The following is an 11249-nucleotide window of genomic DNA, read 5'->3' as shown; positions in this document are numbered from 1 at the left end:
CCAATCCACAGTGGTTTTCAAATGGGGGTACGCGGACCCCTAGGGGCACGTTGGAGTACTGCAGGGGGTACGTGAGATTTATTTTATGTTAATGAACACATTTTTAAATAAATACCAATTAACGAAGTTTGAGCAGTGTGGGTTTTATATTAACAGAGTTACACATATTTCAAAACGCGAAGTGTAATAGCTGCAGTGGCCTTCCTGTCACTGAGAATAAAGATCCTCAGTGAAGCACAAGCCCATGTTTCTCACTTCATTGTAAGTATAACTTATTAAAAAGATCAGTTCAATACAACTAATGTCGTCTCAGTGTTATTGCTTGATGTTGAAATTGGTTTGCCATGAATTTAGTAACGGATTCTAAACATTTGAAATGTAGCATTTAAGTGTTTCTCAGTTACGAGGTTGTTGTTTTAATAAATCAGACACCGATGGTGCAGCGCCGTGCTGGACCTCTTTATAGGCATTTCTTCCCTAACAAATTGTTTTTGCGCTGATCAGGGGGTACATGGCTGCATTTTTCTTCAAAGGGGGTACATCACTGCTCTAATATGACTGGGCACGCTGATAACAAGACGAATGGAGGAAGAAGAAATACAAAATAATAAGGACATTTTCGAAAACATTACTTTTGAAATGTCCATGGTTAAAGTTCCCATGTTCTATTGAAAATAAATAAAAATAGAAGATCTTTGGTGACGCCAGGCTGTAAAATGGTTGTCAAACGTAGGTTATACTGCAATGTTTTAGGTGGACCCAGTGCTTTGTTATGAATATGGAATGAATGCTTTTCCCCAAAAGTATAAATACCACTAGTTCTTAATTTCCAGTAAGGCGGGTATTTTGCCGATAATTCCTACAATGCAAACTTAAAACCATCCCTTAAAGCCTAAAGCATGACTTTTTTTTAACTGTTAGGAAATAATAAAATGTTTAATGTGTTTTACGCTCTTGGAGATTTAGGGCAGCCTTCAGATCTGCAGGTTTGTTGAAGTGAACACTTAAGACTTCACTGCAATGTCAATTAGCATTTATTAAATATATTTTGTATTCTGTTTAACTTAGAATTACAAATGAAAATTCGACAGGTGCTGCCAACCAATCAAAAACGAGTAATGCAAATAACCATTGTTATAAAAACGACTCACATCTTCCATCAAATGTCATCAATAACGACCAATATCACACGTTTGTTTCAGGGAGCTTTACAGTCTACGACACCCTCTGTTTTGCCCCAAAGACCCCCCCCCCCAATTATCAACATATAGGATGTTATGTATGCGTTAACCCTCCAGATGTTTTACAGTCCGTCTCCATCTGATATTTAATTCCCCCTGCATCACATCCAGCTCGTCCAGGTGAGGTGATTTAGGGTTGCAGTGCATGAGGCAAAAGGAGCTTATGACTCAGAATAAACTCAAATACATTATGTGAAAGCTCTGGAGGTTTTCTTTAAAAGTTGAAACCTGAATCCCCTTACACTCAAAGCTTTCAAAAGCCCACCACACAAGGCTCTTCCTCTAAACCTCCACATTAGCATTTCCTGCATCAGCTTCACCTCCTTTTCCTTTAAAAAGCTCTTTTACTCACTAGCAGGAGGTAAAGGGGGGTCCCCGAATGGATTCTGTTATATCCACTACCTACCTTTCTTCACAACGTCCTCCGAAAAACAATAAGAGAAGTTTTTACACAACAGTCATAGGTTTCATTATGAACGAGGGTCTTTTCTCATTCCACAGAAAGAGGCTGTGATAGATTGATTTGGTTTTAAAGACTGTTCTTGTTTCAAAGCAGTGTATTATTTATACAACTCAAAAAGAAAGCCTTATGTATGTATTTGTTACTTTAAGCAGCGACTTACAATACACATTTAAAGCATCACTTACTCATTGGTATTTTCTAGGGGATGTTTTGGTCAATTAAAATATTACTTTGTGGGGTTTTATTTTCCTTTGGTGTGTTCTATAGATTTTAATGCATGTAAATGGGCTGCAAATGGTAAAATCCCCATGTTTCCCTCCCACACCTGTATAGTTTGTAAACTAAACAGTTGTTGCCGTTTTTAAACATGGACTCCATTTACTTCAATAACACTTTTACTGATTTTCATTCAAACGTAATGCGAGAAAAATCAAGTTTTTCATGCAAGGTTATTAATAAACAAATGTTGTGGGTGGAGTTTCCTTCACCCTGATCAAAGCTGAATACACACGTACATGCCTGTTTGCCAACACACTGCACTATGTTCTCTGTTGCTCTATATGTTTGCCCTCGGGCCAAAGGGGATCTTAAAGGAAGCCTCACGTCGCTCCGGATTAAACCTTTATTTCACCCGCGGTCAATTTATATTCAGCTTTTGTGTGGGAGGGTCAAATATCCTCTCATGCAGATGTGTGAGCAACCATTTACACACACGCAACTTTGCATTATCCGTCAGTGTTTGTCCGTTCAAAACACAATTTACCCTGTAATACTCCTGATTTACACTGGAATAGACGCTTAAAATAGCTCTGCAGTCGCATTCAACACATTTATGACTAATAATAAGCATAATATTGACATCATGAATATGCAGACATTGGTTGCATATTGTCTCTCCTGCTGACGTTCAGGTGTATATCAGTATGTAGTGTCTCTACTTTAAAGAGTCCTCTCCTGCTGATGTTCAGGTGTATATCAGTATGTAGTGTCTCTACTTTAAAGAGTCCTCTCCTGATGATGTTCAGGTGTATATCAGTATGTAGTGTCTCTACTTTAAAGAGTCCTCTCCTGCTGATGTTCAGGTGTATATCAGTATGTAGTGTCTCTACTTTAAAGAGTCCTCTCCTGATGATGTTCAGGTGTATATCAGTATGTAGTGTCTCTACTTTAAAGAGTCCTCTCCTGCTGATGTTCAGGTGTATATCAGTATGTAGTGTCTCTACTTTAAAGAGTCCTCTCCTGCTGATGTTCAGGTGTATATCAGTATGTAGTGTCTCTACTTTAAAGAGTCCTCTCCTGCTGATGTTCAGGTGTATATCAGTATGTAGTGTCTCTACTTTAAAGAGTCCTCTCCTGATGATGTTCAGGTGTATATCAGTATGTAGTGTCTCTACTTTAAAGGGTCCTCTCCTGATGATGTTCAGGTGTATATCAGTATGTAGTGTCTCTACTTTAAAGAGTCCTCTCCTGCTGATGTTCAGGTGTATATCAGCATGTAGTGTCTCTACTTTAAAGAGTCCTCTCCTGCTGATGTTCAGGTGTATATCAGTATGTAGTGTCTCTACTCTAAAGAGTCCTCTCCTGCTGATGTTCAGGTGTATATCAGTATGTAGTGTCTCTACTTTAAAGAGTCCTCTCCTGATGATGTTCAGGTGTATATCAGTATTGAGTGTCTCTACTTTAAAGAGTCCTCTCCTGCTGATGTTCAGGTGTATATCAGTATGTAGTGTCTCTACTTTAAAGAGTCCTCTCCTGCTGATGTTCAGGTGTATATCAGTATGTAGTGTCTCTACTTTAAAGAGTCCTCTCCTGATGATGTTCAGGTGTATATCAGTATTGAGTGTCTCTACTTTAAAGAGTCCTCTCCTGCTGATGTCCAGGTGTATATCAGTATGTAGTGTCTCTACTTTAAAGAGTCCTCTCCTGCTGATGTTCAGGTGTATATCAGTATGTAGTGTCTCTACTTTAAAGAGTCCTCTCCTGCTGATGTTCAGGTGTATATCAGTATGTAGTGTCTCTACTTTAAAGAGTCCTCTCCTGATGATGTTCAGGTGTATATCAGTATGTAGTGTCTCTACTTTAAAGAGTCCTCTCCTGCTGATGTTCAGGTGTATATCAGTATGTAGTGTCTCTACTTTAAAGAGTCCTCTCCTGCTGATGTTCAGGTGTATATCAGTATGTAGTGTCTCTACTTTAAAGAGTCCTCTCCTGCTGATGTTCAGGTGTATATCAGTATGTAGTGTCTCTACTTTAAAGAGTCCTCTCCTGCTGATGTTCAGGTGTATATCAGTATGTAGTGTCTCTACTTTAAAGAGTCCTCTCCTGCTGATGTCCAGGTGTATATCAGTATGTAGTGTCTCTACTTTAAAGAGTCCTCTCCTGCTGATGTTCAGGTGTATATCAGTATGTAGTGTCTCTACTTTAAAGAGTTCTTTCCTGCTGATGTTCAGGTTCATATCAGTATTGAGTGTCTCTACTTTAAAGAGTTCTCTCCTGCTGATGTTCAGGTTCATATCAGTATTGAGTGTCTCTACTGTGACATGTCTCCATGCTTTAAAGTTCAAAGAGCCCAGTCTGCTCTGATTGGTTAGCTGGCTGGCTCTGTTGTGATTGGTCAACCACTTATAGAGATGTCCCACCCCTTAGCCTATCATGTACAATGTGTTGGAGCGCTAGCCAATAGAAACGCAAGTGTTATAGTGATGTCACTATAAACTTCCTCTGGAGGGAACATTTTAGCCTTTGCAGATGTACATACACACAAATCCATAGGACACACTACAGAAGAGGGAAAACCCCATAACATTGGTGCAAATTAATCTCTGAAATCTGAAATCATGTTTTATTTATTGTAAACGTCTCCTCTTCAGAGCAGCTGATCTGCAGGAACATTTTCATATCCAATAAAAAATGTTTACTTACATGAGTTGCGCATCTTCTCTCCTCATCAGAGCCAGCATCTATTGGCTGTTGTTCTGCTGTCAGATGTAATCCGTACCGTATAAAGCAAACACTAATCTCCCATATAATGCACTCGTTCTGGTCCTCTTCCCTGGTGGCACCCCTCATGGTGTGTGGTGGAGATAGCAGTGAGTATCAGCTGCAGTCAGCACATTCAGAATTAACTGTATAGCTGGCAAACTTCCAGTCAAAACTGCAGTCTGTCGGCCAAAGACACACAGCAGAAAACCCTCTTACAGCCCTGGGAGAAAACACGGGGACGGTTTCACCCTTTTTAGACCCGAGTGATTTGCAAAGATGAAGCCTGTTCTGTTTTGATTTTCAGTAATAATGAGGGTGTTTCATTTGATGGGAGACAGATTTATGGATGTTGCTTGTTCTCCAGGTTAACATTTGAAAACAATGCCTGGTTGCCAAAAAACGATCTTAGGACTTATAACTTTATTGATATTTTGGCAGAAGAGTAGTCGGCGGGGCCTCCAACGGCACAGGACATGGAGTTGGCAGGACCCCCAGCGGAACCTCCAACGGACCAGGACATTGGGTAGGGACTTGAGAGGGAACTTGAGAGGAGACTCGAAAGGGAACTCGAGAGGTGACTTGGGAGGGAACTCGAGCGAGGACTCGAGGGGGAAACTGAGGGGTGGCTTGAGCGGGGACTCGAGAGGAGACTTGAGAGGTGACTTGAAAGGGAACTGGAGAGGTGACTTGAGAGGTGACTCGAAAAAGGACTCCAGAGGGAACTCCAGAGGAGACTCGAGAGGGGACCTGAGAAGGAACTTGAGAAGGGACTCGAGAGGTGACTTGAGATGGTCGGTAAGCCGACAGGGCACAGGAAGCTGGCATCGGCCGAAGAGCCAGTCCTGGAGCCGAAACTGGAGTCGGGACCATGGCTACTGGGGCCGGTAGTGAAGCCGGAACCATGGCTGCTGGGGCCGGTACTGGAGCAGTCCGCAGGTGAGGGATCAAACGATTCATCTTTTCAGCTAGCTGTTGCAGCTTTGTAGAGATGTCTTCCTGAATCTCTGCCTGGCGTCCTCTCAGCTCTTGTATTCTCTGGGTGGTTATACCCAGCTGTTCCTCGTGGTGAAACATTCTTGCGCCTTGTGCTGACAGAGCGGCGTGAAGTGTTCTTGGGTCGGCTGGGTCCATAATGGTCAGTTCGTTCTGTTATGAACTCAGACACTCAGGATGTAGGACCCAATTGCACGACCCGGGAGACAGAGATAAAGTATTGGTAAGATACTTTATTTTCCAAAATCAAAAACGAAGATGAGCAAAAACTGGTCACTTTCGAATCTCTAGCTGAGATGACAAAAAAAATAAGAACAGAATGAAAATCTCTCACGTGGTGCAGAACAAAACTTTACAATAGCACGAAGAGAGCATAGACCTGAGACAAGACCTTCCATGGCAAAAGACAAAAACGAACTGACACCGAACATTGGGAGACATGGGAATTTAAACACAGGGTCACAGGTGGGAACAATCAGGGGCGGGGCTGACACTGATGAGCACAGGAGACACAGAAGGGGTGACAGGGGAAAACAATCAGACAACTAGACACACCAGGGAAACTAATAGTGATGGTGAGATGAAGCCTTATGAAGCTTTCCAGCCAATTGGTTCGCAAAAGGGTTCATCTCATGGGCTTCATTTGAACACAAACCCCCTGCTGGTCAAAGTGTGTAAAACAGGCAGATTGGACATCTCAACAGTGTGCTCTATCTCATACCGAGTCCCCAATGAGTAAAGCCTTAGAATAACTCTAAACAACGAACATTAAATCATATCTCCATGTTAACAATATTGTATTTATTCCAGTTGAATGATTGTGAATGAAAAGCCTAAGGAGGCTGCACATTGCAAAGAGGGATTTGTATTCCTTCATAATATTCATAAACTTAACCATGTTGTAGCCGGAGAAAGGCTAAACCATATCAAAGAATACATTTATTAATTATCTCATTTAGCTGTAGCTTTTATAAACAACAACAAATACGTATTGACGAGTCGTTGAACCAGGGACCCTGCGGTCGTGAGTTAACTGCTTTCCAGCTGAGCCGCAGCACACACACTAAAGCTCCCTCAAAACACTGCAACATATTTATTCATTTATTTATTCACGTTTTTATTCCTATATTTATTTATGCTTGTATCTATTTATACTTATGACATGTTCCGACCTCTATATGAGTGAGAGTCTGAGCTCTCTTGATTCCATCGTGTCCCCGGGTACAGGAGGGGTAATACGGTTCTTAGTATACATCCATGGGTATTATGAGCGTTGTGGTTCAACGGTTCAACCGATCTGAATCGCTTCGTGAAGCAGTCACGTGGTATCGACAGGCAGCGAGGCTTCGTTTGTCATCGATGACGTCACTGGCACAAAACGATACAAGCCTCGATACATGCTTCACAAAAAGCTTCGGGGATTACTCGACACACGCTCCGAAGCCTCGGCGCAATACGTACCATCACTAGAAACTAACGACAGACAGGAAAACACAGGGGAAAAGACCAGACAATACACAGGGAGGAAAACATGACAAGGAGAAAAGCAAAACACCCACTACCAGACACACAAAACTAAAAACGTGACACACAACACAAGAATCGTGACAAAAAGAAAGATCATTAAAGTGTTAATAGCTGTTTTTATGAAGTTGCTTCCCTTGTTTGAGATATTGGTTTCCAGAAAGCTGCTTTACTATGATTTTTGTAAATAATTTTGGGGGTAAATTGGACATTAAAATGTAAATATATTCACAATATTATATAAAAACTATTCTACATCTTCAGGTGCTCATGGGAAACGCGGTGTTGAGAATTTGTTTGCATCAGCTTTTCAGTATTGAAGAAGATCTGCAAGGCATTCAATTCTGTCTTAAAATTATATTATCCATTCATAAAAGTGTTGGTTGTGAGGAGGTCAAACAGGAAGCTGTATCTGGTGAGTTAAGTTATATTTGTACCATCTTTTTTCTTGAAAAACATAAATTGTTTTCCAGTCAGTAGTACGCTGTCATCTGCTGGAGGTTTTAGGTAATTTAAAGTATGATTAATATTAGGTTTTAAATTAAAGGTCACCTATCATGCTATTTTTAGACAATAGCATAGGTCTCAGATATATACAAATATATAAAAAACATGTCTATGAAGTGTTTTGCTCTAAATACCAAACAGATCACCCATTCTAGCCACGCCTCATATCCCTCTATTTCACTTCCTGTTTCAAAAGTGCTGATTTGGGGAATAAAGCTTTAAAAAAAAGAACATTTATTAAAATAAAAGGAGCGGGCTGAGCTCATGCGGGACCCGGCAGCTACTGTCTAAACGTGATGAAACGCCATATCATGGATTATCAAGGATCTGAAACAGTCTGGAGCTCAAAGGCTTTCTCTCTTGCCGGTTATACCACAAGGTGAGTTCCTTTCTACTTCCTGCTTCTTCACACACATGCTCTCCAGTACAGGTTAGCTCTGAGTGTTAGCGATGCTAATGTAAACACCGACCATATTACGTCCAAAACAGTCGGGCATTGTTTCTGATAGCAACGTTTCTGATTGGGCCGTGGGTCCACATTTCAGATATTACGTCATATCGGACGCAAATCTGGATCAACTCCGTTGTTCCCCGTTTTTAGAGATTTGGGTACGGAGGAAAAGAGAGAGGGTTTTATTTTCTGACACTGCGTGAGTTCCCTGACACACCGGGGACACATATTTATAGACAATACATCAAAAAGTGCATTTTGCATCATCGGTCCCCTTTAAAGGTGAATGTTATTTCAAGGATGATTTAATTGTAGACATTATTAAACCTTATGTCATAGTCTGCTCCATCATCCACCAGTAGTTTTCCATTTACCTGTCTCACCTGTTTTCCACACCCACTCGTTAACTCACTCTCTTTCTCTTCTGCACCCATTAGCTTCTGCCAGTATTTAAACTCGCACCTTACACACACTCTTTTCCAGATTATACTTTGCCTCATGCTTGTCTCTCCCGCGTTCAAAACTAGATTGCCTACCTGGTTCCGACCCTGCCTGTCCCCGACCTGCCTGCTCTGCATGTTTCCTGATCCTGCCTGGCCTGTTATCCGACCCTGCCACGCTGACCGCCTCGCTTACTCCCTGACCCTCTGCCTGTCCCTGACTCACCTTCTGCCCGCTGTCCTCCGGTGCGTTATACTGCCCGGTTGGTATTCCTCCGATCCAGTGGAATCTCCAATAAAGTATATTACCAATTCTCCTTGGTTTCTCGAGTGCTGCATTTGGGTTCTCCTTAAGATTGTGACACCTGATAGAGGAGCAGAGGCAATAGGTCACATGATTTGGAAGCTGTTGTAAATAAATTAGACGTTTCCATAAACAAATACAGTTTAATAACAAGATGTATTTGAAATAAAATAAACCCTTAAACCCCATAGAAATAGGTGTGCTATTAAAAATAGAAATCTGCAAGCTTTTAAACAGAGATTTTTCAATGAGAAAATCCCTGAATGTTTGTTCCAATATTCATAATTATTACAATAATTATAAAAGAAACGCCCTTTTCCTATAGAAAAGTGTGTGTTTTGAGTTTAAAAACGAATCATTGAGGAATGAAATCCAATTATGTGTCCAACTTGTTCAGTATCTGCCACAATTTGGTCACATCAAAAGGGAGCTACTGAAATAAGAATACGATTTCTTAATTATAAAATGCTTATTTATTCAAAACGATTTACATATAAAATTGAAAGAAATATGTTTTAATCCAATTAAAAAGAGTGGTCTCTAATTCTCTGTGTTGATATAATGTATGGGTTAGCAGTTCATGATATGGCAGCTATTGAAAAAAACAGCAATTAACTATTAACTCTATACATTTTATTTTTCAGTGATCAAAAAAGGTGTGCCACACAAGACATGTTTATTACATTTCTTTAGTGCGTTTTGTACTAATATGAGCAAGTTGGCACGGAGGGTATTTAAATTAACATTGTCTTTACATCTCACTCAAACAGTCACTTGTTGACAGTCCCTAACTAAAAGAGAAGCGCAGTGAATGTCTGTCGTTGTATATCCATCATAAACTAACTTTATAGCGGTGTTGAACCTTTTATCGTTTTATTATCCATCCGTCTTTTATTATCTCATGGACGTGATCAGAAGGGAATGAACCTGCACACATTGCCACGCAACCTATTTCAACTCTCTAGTCGCACAATTATATTATTTATGACGTAAAATATGGGATAACTAGATCCCTCGTATCCCTCCACACTCAGGAAATAAAGAAACGTTTTTTCTTTTTATTAATTAAATCCTGAGATGGTAGAAGTACTCAGATAAGTACACACATCTTCAAAGTATAATGTATTAAATAAATGTAGTGGAGTAAATAATAAGATTAGATAAGATGAGAAGTACTTTATTGATCCCAATTCGGGAAACTTATACATAAATAAATAACAATTTAGCTCATTTGAATTCCCCCCAAATATATTGAGGCTGAACCTGAACTTTGAATTCTCTGCTCCCATCATAATCTTGGCGATCTTGTTAAAATTGTGAATGCAGAATTAAAAATACTATGTAACTGGTTTGCAGTTAAAAAATTATCCCTTAATGTGGCCAAAACAAATTACATGTTATTCAATACAAAGTATGAGAGTAGAAATGACTGCATTATACGGATTTGCAACACAGAGATAGAAAAAGTTGGTGCATGTACATTTTTAGGACTGCTTGTTGACGAAAAACTCAATTGGAAGCACCATATCAATTATGTACAGACTAAACTGTCAAAAACAATAGATATTTTGTATCATACTAAGAACATTCTTGCAGAAAATATACTCTTTATAACAGTCTATTTCTCCCTTACCTTTACTACTGCTCCGAAATATGTGGAAACACGTACTCAACAAATCTACAAAAAAGAATAACATCCCAAAAAAAAGTATTACGAATAGTCTGTGGTGTTGGTAAATATGAACACACAACTCCCATATTTAAAAAAACTCAATCTATTAAAATGTGTTGAGATAGTACAGCTTAAAACAGTACTGATTATGCACAACATTTTCCATAAGAAAATGCCTAATAACATTCAAAAGCCGTTCCAAACCACAGCGTGAACATATGAATGTAAAAAAGGTCACTTGAAAATAAGTGTTCACAATGTTTATATGCAATTATGCATATATTATTATTATTCATTTGCCAAGTACATGTGTGTATATACCTATGTATATATTTATATATAGTATTTCCAAAAAAAGATAGTTGAAACTGCTATTGACATGTGCAGAAAATGACCCTTTATCTATATGCATTTATTGTTTTCCTGCCCTAACTTTTATTTAATTTTTTCTCCTGTTTTCTTTATTTCTTTGTACTCCTTCATTTCTATATTTCTTTGATGCAATAATGCCGCTGTATTAGGATGATGCACGGGAGGGCTACTTTCCACAAGCTATGCTTCAGCCCTCCCGCTTCTACTAATTTTGTTCATCTTTGTGTGTATGAATTAAACTTTTTTTGTTTTTCGGATGAATAAATAAAAAAAAAATAATACTTTCAGTTTGGGGCCCCC

The sequence above is a fragment of the Pseudochaenichthys georgianus genome, unplaced genomic scaffold (genome assembly GCF_902827115.2).
Source record: "Pseudochaenichthys georgianus unplaced genomic scaffold, fPseGeo1.2 scaffold_200_arrow_ctg1, whole genome shotgun sequence".
Taxonomy (NCBI): domain Eukaryota; kingdom Metazoa; phylum Chordata; class Actinopteri; order Perciformes; family Channichthyidae; genus Pseudochaenichthys; species Pseudochaenichthys georgianus.
The sequence above is the reverse complement of the archived record's forward strand: the minus strand, read 5'-3'. Positions refer to the sequence as shown.